General features: G+C 39.2%; 1 long non-coding RNA gene across 1 annotated transcript; it reads right to left on the reverse strand.

Annotated features, from left to right (window-relative positions):
• Positions 1–901: 901 nt before the first annotated feature.
• Positions 902–3,341, reverse strand: LOC150087787 (uncharacterized). Its single transcript, XR_016546769.1, has 3 exons — positions 3,164–3,341; positions 1,844–1,899; positions 902–1,315 (listed from the first exon to the last, which is right to left on the reverse strand). It is a non-coding gene; the product is annotated as an uncharacterized LOC150087787 (long non-coding RNA).
• Between the last annotated feature and the right edge of the window lie 6,870 nt (positions 3,342–10,211).

Raw genomic sequence — 10,211 nt, forward strand, 5'->3', positions numbered from 1 at the left:
GTCTCGTATCTACTACTCAAGTACATGGAAGTGGAATCATAGAATTGGGTATGTTCTGTTGGTCTCCACTGGGTCCGCACATAACGCCAGAATGTCGTGTTACTTTCAATGGATATGCTTCTGTTGTATCAGACTACCTTCACCTTCATTTTGACCTGGATTGCGATGGATTCTTTCAAGACGGCAACGCAACTGTCTAGCATGCAAAAATTCTACTTGAATGGTTCGAGGAACATTCCCAAAATTTCCGACACCAAGTGAAATCTAGTCAGGGGAACAGTGGAAAAGGATCATGTGGTCTAATGAATCTCGGCCTCTACTTTTCCTGGGCCAATGGTAGTGTGAGAGTGTGGAATGAGGCTATACAACAAGAATGTCTCGCATCTATTACTCAAATACATGAAGGTGGTATCACAGAATTGGGTATGTTCTGTTGGTCCCCACTGGGTCCGCACATAACGCCAGAATGTCGTGTTACTTTCAATGGATATGCTTCTGTTGTGTCAGACTACCTTCACCCTGCAATGCTTCATTTTTATTCTGGATTACGATGGATTTTATCGATAACGTTGACAAACTAAAACAAAGAACTACTGAAATGAATATCAGTTAAAAAAGGCCATTGTGGATTCCTTCTGAGTTATAAAGTCAGGTAACAGTACAGTGTACCTGGATTCCATTAAGCAGATTTCGTTATTTCAGAATAATTGTCATCGAATACAGTATAGTTTCATTTATTTTGTGGAATTTATGTTCGATAAATTTGTTTATTTGATAAAAGAAACAATACAATGTTTAATGTTGTCATAATTGGCCAGTGGACTACATTCTGGATAAATGAAATCAACTTAAATTGGTGTTGACATCATGATTAAGAAAGAGCTCGCGAGAAATCCAACTATTGTTTGTTTGCATAGTTTTTAATATCACAAAATTAGGACACAAACATTACATTGGAAGAATTATTTAAAACACATACTTGAGCTTGTCTTAAGATTTCTGTTTTTCATTTTTCTCAAGGCATTTGGATTGACTACATTGGGAAGAGATTCTCGATTTACTCAATCCAATTGCCAAAGCGTCATCAGTTCATTTGGCTGAAATTTCTGAACAATGTCTGTGCTTAAGGAAATTTGAACTTATGTTCAAAGATAACTGCTCCACCCATTCCTCCTCCCCGTTCCTTAGGGTACTTAGGAACGTTAGGAGGTAATTTAGGTGCTGGGATCTTGCCAACGCTGACACTTGTTCTTCCATTCTTGCTTACCCATACAGGAAAGCGACCAGAATCCGGCTTCGGAGGAGGAGGCTTTGGCTAGAAAGAAAGAAAGAAATTTAGTTTCTGATTAGTCGGATAAGCATGTACACACATCTACAAAATATATTAAATCAAATTAATAATTAATCCAATTGAATTTTAAAATATTTACTCGTGGCGCCATCTATCCACTTACTAAGATACCATTATAATTTAAAGTGCAGAAAATTGAATAAAATTTTTATATAATTGTATTCGTTAATTAATTTATTAATTTATAAACATTTACATTATAATTTAAAGTGCAGAAATTGAATTAAAATTTTATATAATTGTATTCGTTAATTAATTTATAAACATTTATAAATATTGTTTATTACACACGAATATTATTTAATTCGTTATTTATAATATTAATTATAAAATTTATTCGTTTAATTTTTAGATAATTGTCTATTTAAAATTTTTTCTATATATTTAAAATTAGAGTGAGTTACTAATAAATAAAATGGAATTTTAGTAATATAAAAAGAATTTTATAGTGTATAATTATTAATTTCAAAAAGAAATACAATGAAAGCTTACAAATGGTAAGAACTGTCTTTTCTCTCTGGGCAATGCACTTGCGCAGTAAACAGCCACTAGAAATGAAATAAAAAAAAAAGAGAATGTCATCTGAAAAATGAACTAATATTGACTCAGTGGCGCCACCTCTTATCGTTTTATTTCAGATTGCGTTAATTATTTAATTCTCTGATTAAAATTGAAGAATAAAGATGGAGATTACATATTTTGAATTAAATTTCGATGATTTTTTTAAACGTAGGATTAATTCTTTTTGAATTCTAATCATTTTAGTTCAATATTTTTCAATTTAAAAAAAAAATTATATATTTTTTAAAATTTAAAAAAATTATATATTTTTTTAAAATGTTTGAAAAGTTTATATTTTTAAATATTTTTGAAAAAAATAAATTTTGATAAAGATCTGGATAAAAGGAAAGACAGACTATAATATAAATTCAAATTGAAGTGATATTCTAGTTAGGAAGAGGCCAACATAACAGGGCCACCTCTGTAGCAGGACAGGGTGGAATGCTGACATTGCACATAAAGTATCTGAGAACATTAATGGTGTGAAACCGATGAATATCCCCTTAGTAGGGTTTTAGGAGTATCAACTAAGGCCTTATTGCTCCGTGTATGCTGTCTGTAAGTTAGGTGTGTTCTGTGATCGATTTTCAGTTTGCTGTACGAAAAACTCGACTTTCCGGGAGAAAAAACCATGCTGTCCTTGTCTGAGACCGACTAACTCAGCAAACGTTGTGAAAAAGGCCGATAAAAAATCCTCACTTGATCGACGGAACTTAAACTCAGGTATTTCCCACCTGGTGTAGTGAGATCCCCTTAGAATAAAGGTTAGAGATGACAAAAGGACAGGTCTAAGTACTTGATGTCCTAAATATGAGCCCTTCTGGGTAGGACAGTTGATAAGATCACAGACCGAGTGGAAAAGACTCGAATTCCGTCGGTGATGGGAGGATTTTTTACAGTTCAGGCGAGGATAGCATGATTTTTCTCCCTGAAACTCGGGTTTTTCGTCCAGAAATCTGATCTCAGAACACATGCAATTGACTGTCAATATACATCGAGCAACATGGCCTTAGTCGCCAATGTTTCTAAAACCCAATAACAACAACAAGAATCCTAAAGCTGAATTAAGATCTTTAAATCCTATTCTAATCCTTCTCAAAGATGATAATCTGTTATCGCATAAACGATATGATGTGTTACATCGCCTGGAGTATTTACTTTTATCTGAAAGTGTGCAGTATAGCATATACAGATCTAAAATTCTCTGAATCTTTAATTCTTGAAAAATTCTTTAAGAACCAAGTTACTTACCCGTCAGAAGAATCAGCAAAAAGATTGCGTTGCTGCTGAACTTTGCAGACATTGTAATAGATATTGCGAGAAGCACGGAGGTATATAGGAGAAGACTTCTGTTAGCCAAGACACGAGCACTATTTATATTTTTCGACTTCGCTTTCGACACAGGGATTTCCCTGTTTCCTGTAAGTACTTCTCCGTATATTTAGGTGTGTGGCTGCACTGGGCTGCTCTTGAATTTGGGTAGTAAATTAGCAGCTTCAGTAACGGAAATCCCTGAGAACGAGGAAGTGGAATTCTAATAACTCTGCAATCGCATGAACAAACAACTTGCAGCATCTGAACTCGGTGTCCTTTTAGAATTGATTTAATACTGTATAAATATCATATTACAAAACTGCACATACCCAACTGATATTGCGAAACTGGCTACGCATCAACTAATTATTATTGGAAGTCTGTTTATCTTCCAATTAAAATAATAATATAAAAAAAAAAAACTTGGAAATAAATTGATTTCGAAGTGTATAACAATTCACCAAAAGTATTCGAAAACCCTTCCACGAATATTGTGTCAGAAGTCCCGGACAATATCTCTAGGACGGGTTGTCGAATACTTTTGTGGAATACCAAGGGATCCAAAGGAACACCCAGTTCGTCACCCATACGTAGGAACTCCATGGCCTTGGATTCAACAGGTCAGTTTATTGACATGTGGGTTGGTGCAATTTGCATTATTTTTATACGTGTAGGTATAAAATGATCATCTACTTAGGTAGATGAATTGGTATCATTTTAATTATGTCTCATATTGTGCTCTTCTTTCACAACGAGTTTCCATGGCTTTCACTATCTCGAATAAGTAGCGCTTCACCAATGGAGAAGACTTTTTTGTGACCATTGGGTGGTGGTATCAACCGAGAATAAATAACATAAGTAACATTACTCCAGAATTCCTGTTCCTCAAATGCATAACCGTATATTTAGAAGCATTTTCAGTTGCCATTTTCAGGCCCTATACGCAACTGAACCGATTATTTTTTTAAATGTCCTGGGGCGAATTATTAACCACCTTTCCCTACTTCAAATCATAAATAAGGTTTGGCAACATTCCCTGGATGTCCACGTCAACATCATTTACGAAATCAATATCAGTCGAATCCTGAGGGATTACGCTTGTTAAGTAGATTCACCCTGAAGACTGACCATTTATGACACCCCTCAGTCGCGTACTTTATGGGTAGCCTTCCATGTGGAACGGTATAAAAACATTACTAAAATCTACGACTGGAATGAATTTTACAAATAACACTGCTAAGGCCTAATAATATCAAAACTGTTTGCTGCTTCCAACTATTTAAAGACTATATCATAGCGCTTTACCAAAATGGTTAGGCATGACCTTCTCTTAACGAACCCATTCTCGGATCCCTTCAAGGTACCATTCCTGTAAAGATGGCCTTGCATCGCATCAATAAACATAGACTTAAGATCTTCCCTACCACAAAAATCAAACTAGGTGACCTGTAGTTACCTACCTCCTCTTTAGCGCGATTTTGTTAGAGAAGCATTAAAACTTTTCCAGTCCGACGGAATTCTCGTGGAGACTAATGAAGCTCTCATTCGCATTTTCAGTGATTTGATGCACCCACATTCAGCTTTTCAGTTATAACTGAATATACTGTACACGATTCTCCATTGAGCCTTGCCCTCCTTTAACCGGCTTGTGTGGGAAAAGCCTCAGTTCGAATCCCATCAATGACGACAGAAATTTTTATGGGGCTTTTTCACAACATGGCTGATTTAGTTAGTGGTAAACAAGTAACATATAACGGAAACTTGACAGCGAAGTAGTAGTAGTAGTGGCATGTGATGCAAGAAAGCAAGTGTATGAGCTTATGCAGCATCAGCCAAAAAAATCATACCGTTCCCTACAAATGCCTGTCCAGTTCCTTCTTAAATTTATTTAACCTATCAACTTCCACAACGACAGATAGAAGTTTGTTCCAGCAATTAACCACCCGCTGGCTAAAGGCAAATTTCCACACATCTATTCTACATCTGTCTTTTCTTAATTTGAATTTATGCTCCCTTAGGTTCGCAATCTGAACAAGTGGAAGGATCCCATCAGAATTCAGCGTGCTCAACCCATTCAATGCCTTATACACCTCAATCAGATCTCCACGCAGGTGCCTAGTCTCCAGCCACTACAATTTGCAGAACTTAAGCCTCTCTTGGTAAGAGGATCCCTTCATTCCCCTCACTATTCTTGTTGCCCTTCTCTGTACACGCGCAGGCAAATCTACATCGTTCCTAAAATGAGGCCTCCAGACCTGTATGCAGTATCACAAGATGTTGTCTGACCATTGCCTTATAGAGAGGGACAATCACCTCCTTTTCCCTGCTAGCAAAATTCTTATATATCGTTGACAAAACCCCATGACCTACCCTGGCAGCCTGGCTGCATTGCTCAGAAAACTTCATATCTGACTGCACAATTACTCCCAGGTCTTTTTCATTTTCTACCCCCCTTAAGCGTAGTACCACACAGTCGGTACGTTTCTCTGGGGTTACTTCTACCGTTTCTCTGGAGTTACTTCTACCCATATGCAGTACTTTGCATTTGTCAAGGTTAAACTTCAGTTGCCACTTCTTAGCCCATTTGCCCAAATTATCTAGATCCTGTTGCAGTAGCACACTGCCATTACTGTCATTAACAACACTGCCAACCTTCGTATCGTCTGCAAACTTGGACATTAAGCCTGATATACCTTCATCAATATCATTGATAAATATACAAAACAGCAGTGGACCCAACTCCGAACCCTGTGGCACTTCACTAATAACATTAGCCCACGAAGAACAGCGTCCATTGATTACGACCCTCTGTCTTCTCCCACTTAACCATCCTTTTATCCATTGTAGCAACTTGCCCTTAATACCATTCTGCTCCAATTTGTACAGTAGTCTTCCATGCGCAACAGTGTCAAAAGCTTTCCTGAAATCCAAATATATGATATCAAAATTGTTTTTTGCATCCAGTTCCTTTGTAAACACATCATAATATCCAATCAAATTTGTCAGACAAGACTTTCCCTTAACAAACCCATGCTGTGTCTGAATTATTGCTGCAGTCTTGTCTAGATGATCTTGCAATGCATCTCAGTGTGCGTGATCGTACACTGAGTGTTCACTGAATTATTGAATTATGACCACCTACCTAATACTTGGTAGGTCCTCCTTTTGCCCTCAGTACAGCGGCTATCCGACGTGGCATTGATTCAACAAGATGTCGGATGCGTTAGGGAGGTATGGCCAACCAAGCTGTGTGTAATGCGGTCAGCAATGCAGGTATGGAGGTGATTAGTTTATCCAGACGCATTATATGCCTTTCCATAATGCCCACAAGTGCTCTATGGGATTGATACCGGGGGACGTTCGGAGGCCAATCGATATGCTGGAAGTCAGGACTGTGTTCTTCAGACCACTCCTGCACAGCAAGTTCCCGATGGCTTTGCGTATTATCATCTTGGAAGACACCATCGCCATTGGAAAAAAAGTGTAACATAGCGGCGTGTACACAGTCAGCAAGCAGTGACGATAGTGGAGACCAGTGATACGTTGTTCCACATGCACCAGAGGTCCAAGTTCATGCCAGTGAAACACGCCCCACACCATACAACCGCCTCCACCGGCCAGCACCTTTGATTCCATGCATGCCGGATGAAGAGCCTCATGTTGTTGACGCCAAATCCGTACTCGACCATTCACGGTGTGGAGTAAATAACGTGACTCATCAGACTAGCACACCTTCTTCCAGTCTTCTCACGTCCAACATGCATGCTGTTTGCGCCAGGCGAGTCTCTTACGCCGATGAACCTTGGTTAGGAGAGGATGACGTAGGAGTTGTCTGCTGGTATAGCCCATAACCTCAAGCGTGCGGTGCATGGTCATTAGTATTAGTATTAGTAACGGCCGCATGGTGCAAGAAAGCCTATCGCTTATGCTGCACCAGCCAAAAAAAAACCAAAAAAAAAAAAAAACCCCGAATATAACAATGATAAAAAAAAGAAAAAATAAATAAATAATAATAAAATTAATAAAAGAAAAAGGAAATTTAACCTATCGTCCTATGCGTTTCCCTCACCCGAAGGTATTATCCAGATGACCTTTGAATTTCCGCAAACTGTCAGCCTCTACCACCCATGTAGGCAACTTATTCCAGTAATTTATAACTCGCTGGCTAAAATAAAACTTCCTGCAGTCCAATCTAAACATTTCCCCGCGTAACTTGAATTTATGTCCCCTAGTTCTAGCATCATTTATAATCTTGAAAATTTCGTCCTCATTCATTTTACTGATGCCTCTCAGAGCCTTAAACACCTCAATCAAATCTCCTCTAAGGTGTCTTGTTTCCAAACTCTGCAACACACATATTCGAAGTCTTTCTTCATAAGGACGCCCTTTTGCCGATCTCACCAGGCGAGTTACCCTTCTTTGCACCCTTTCAAGAAGCTCGATGTCTTTCTTTAGGTGCGATCTCCATACTTGAACACAGTATTCCAGTTGTGGTCTAACATCAGCCTTATATAATGGGATTATCACGTCCCTATCTCTACTTGCAAAGGTTCGATAGATCATCAATAGGACACCATGGGCCTTCCTTGCAACCTGTTTACAATGCTCAGAGAATTTCATGTCTTACCGTATTGTAACACTCAAGTCCCTTTCCTCCAGTACTGGGTTTAGTTGAACTCCACCAAGTGAATAAGTTATTTTGGGATTACTGTTTCCCAGGTGTAATACCTTACACTTTGTTGGATTAAAGCATAGCTGCCATTTTTCTGACCATTCCTGAAGTCTATCTAGGTCTCTCTGAAGAAGCTCAGATTCACAGTGATCATTAACTACTCTACCAATTTTAACATCATCTGCAAATTTAGACATCACGCCCTCTATCCCTTCATCGATGTCGTTTATGAAAATTAAAAACAACAGTGGTCCTAATACTGATCCTTGGGGAACCCCGCTTCTTATATCAACCCAATCTGATCAATAGCCATTTATCACAACCCTCTGCCTCCTGCCCTGAAGCCATCCTTCTATCCATATGAGGATTTTCCCAGTGATTCCAACCTGTTCCAGCTTATAAAGCAACTGCTCATGTGGGACTGAATCAAAAGCTTTGCTGAAATCTAAATAAACAATGTCGAAATTATTCCCTAAATCCAGCTCGTGAGTGACCCTTTCAAAATAGCGAACCAGATTTGTTAAACATGATTTTCCCTTTACAAAGCCATGCTGAGTATCCTTGAGGATTTCAATTCGATCCAAATGACCCGGAATTCCACCCTTGATCATTGCCTCCATGATTTTCCCTACTACTGAAGTCAGACTGACAGGTCGATAATTTCCAACTTCACTTTTAGAGCCACCCTTATGTATGGGAGATACATTTGCACTTTTCCAATCCAAGGGAATCTCCCCAGAGTCTAGTGATGCTCGCATAATTAGCCTCAATGGTTCAATGCACTCGCTTGCCGCCTCTCTTGAGATTATAGGGTATATTCCATCAACTCCAGGAGCCTTACTGGTCTGTAGGCTCGAAAGTTTTTTCATTAAATAATCTTGCGAAATTTCAATATCATTAAGTACATATTTTTCAACTTTGCTCCCACAATTTCCATTGCCACAAAAGGTTTTTCATTTGTAAATATCGATGCAAAATAACTGTTGAGTTCATCTGCAACGGCAGCTGATGTATTTAATACTATCCCCTTTCCCTTACGTATAGGTCCGATCTGGTTTGTCCTGCCAGATAATGTTCCGGTTTGGCCCAGTCAACTCTTGAACAGTGCTGCGCCTTTTCGCTTGTACCGTCGGACCCGGCGCTCACCTGTAACTTCAATCTTTCGCTGACCTTTGCAATTTTGCCGTCGGGTCGTTGTTTGATCATTTTGACGTCAGTCTTGGTACACTTTGATTCAAGCCTGAGTCAAAGGAAATCAAGCCTGAGACAACAGCAGCAAAGCAAGAGGTTCAAGGTAGTGATGGCGCTGTGGCTCTGGGGAGAATTGAAGAGGGTGGTTCTCTTACGAATCAGAGACCAGCGAAATGTTCTACTTGTGCGATGTTTGTGGACTATCTGGAACAGGACATGATGAGCCAAGGGCCTTTGTGTATTCGGCGCAAACAGTACGAGGACAGCACGAATTAGCGTTCTGATGGGCTTTCATGATCACTTGAAGAGCAGGTTGGATGTAATGAAAATGAGGGCCTGTCAAGCGGTCAACTGCCCAACTCAATGCTAGAGTCCTCATTGGAGCATAAGACATAACAGCAGCAATCCCCACGTACGTTAGAATGCTCTGGTTCCAAAGGAGGAAGTAATTCTATCGGACATACGTTGTGTAAAAAGATAGGTAGAAAAGGATCAGCTTTGTCTGCCAGTGGAAAAAGTTCATGATGTTGCAGAGCAGGTATCTTTTAAGGGCACAAAAAGTGATATTGTTGTACATGTTGGAGCTAATGACATTAAGGACATGATCTGCCGAATTACTTAAAAGAACAGGGTAACGCTAAAAAAATTCTCGAGTTAGGGTTAAATTTGAAAGTGTCTGCAATTCTGAGTATATGATGAGAGCCTTGTCAATCAATTCGGCCCTGAAGACACTACGCAAGGCTCATGGGTAGAATTTTTCTCAGCCTGGTCTCTGCTTGTTAATAAGAGACACTGCTTCTACAGGGATGGGATAAATAGAAAGGGTGCGAAAATAACACTGCTTCGATGCTATTGAGGCAGTGTTAGGTGTGTCGGAAAACTGCTAACTTGGGAAACCGGAGTTTCCAGGAGGAAAAGCCATGCTACTCTAGCGTGAGACCAACCAATTCAACCACGTTGTGAAACAAAACCCATTAAAAATTCTTCCAGTCATTCACGGGATTCGAACTCAGGTCTTTTCCACCTGCTGTGGAGAGGACGGTGATCCTACCAACTGTGCTACACACGAAGGCCTCTGATGAGTACAATGAGCAGCTGTACAGAGAAATATATTGGGCCAGT

The sequence above is a fragment of the Mastigoproctus giganteus genome, chromosome 3, assembly GCF_048544385.1.
Source record: "Mastigoproctus giganteus isolate SK-2022 chromosome 3, ASM4854438v1, whole genome shotgun sequence".
NCBI classification, from domain to species: domain Eukaryota; kingdom Metazoa; phylum Arthropoda; class Arachnida; order Uropygi; family Thelyphonidae; genus Mastigoproctus; species Mastigoproctus giganteus.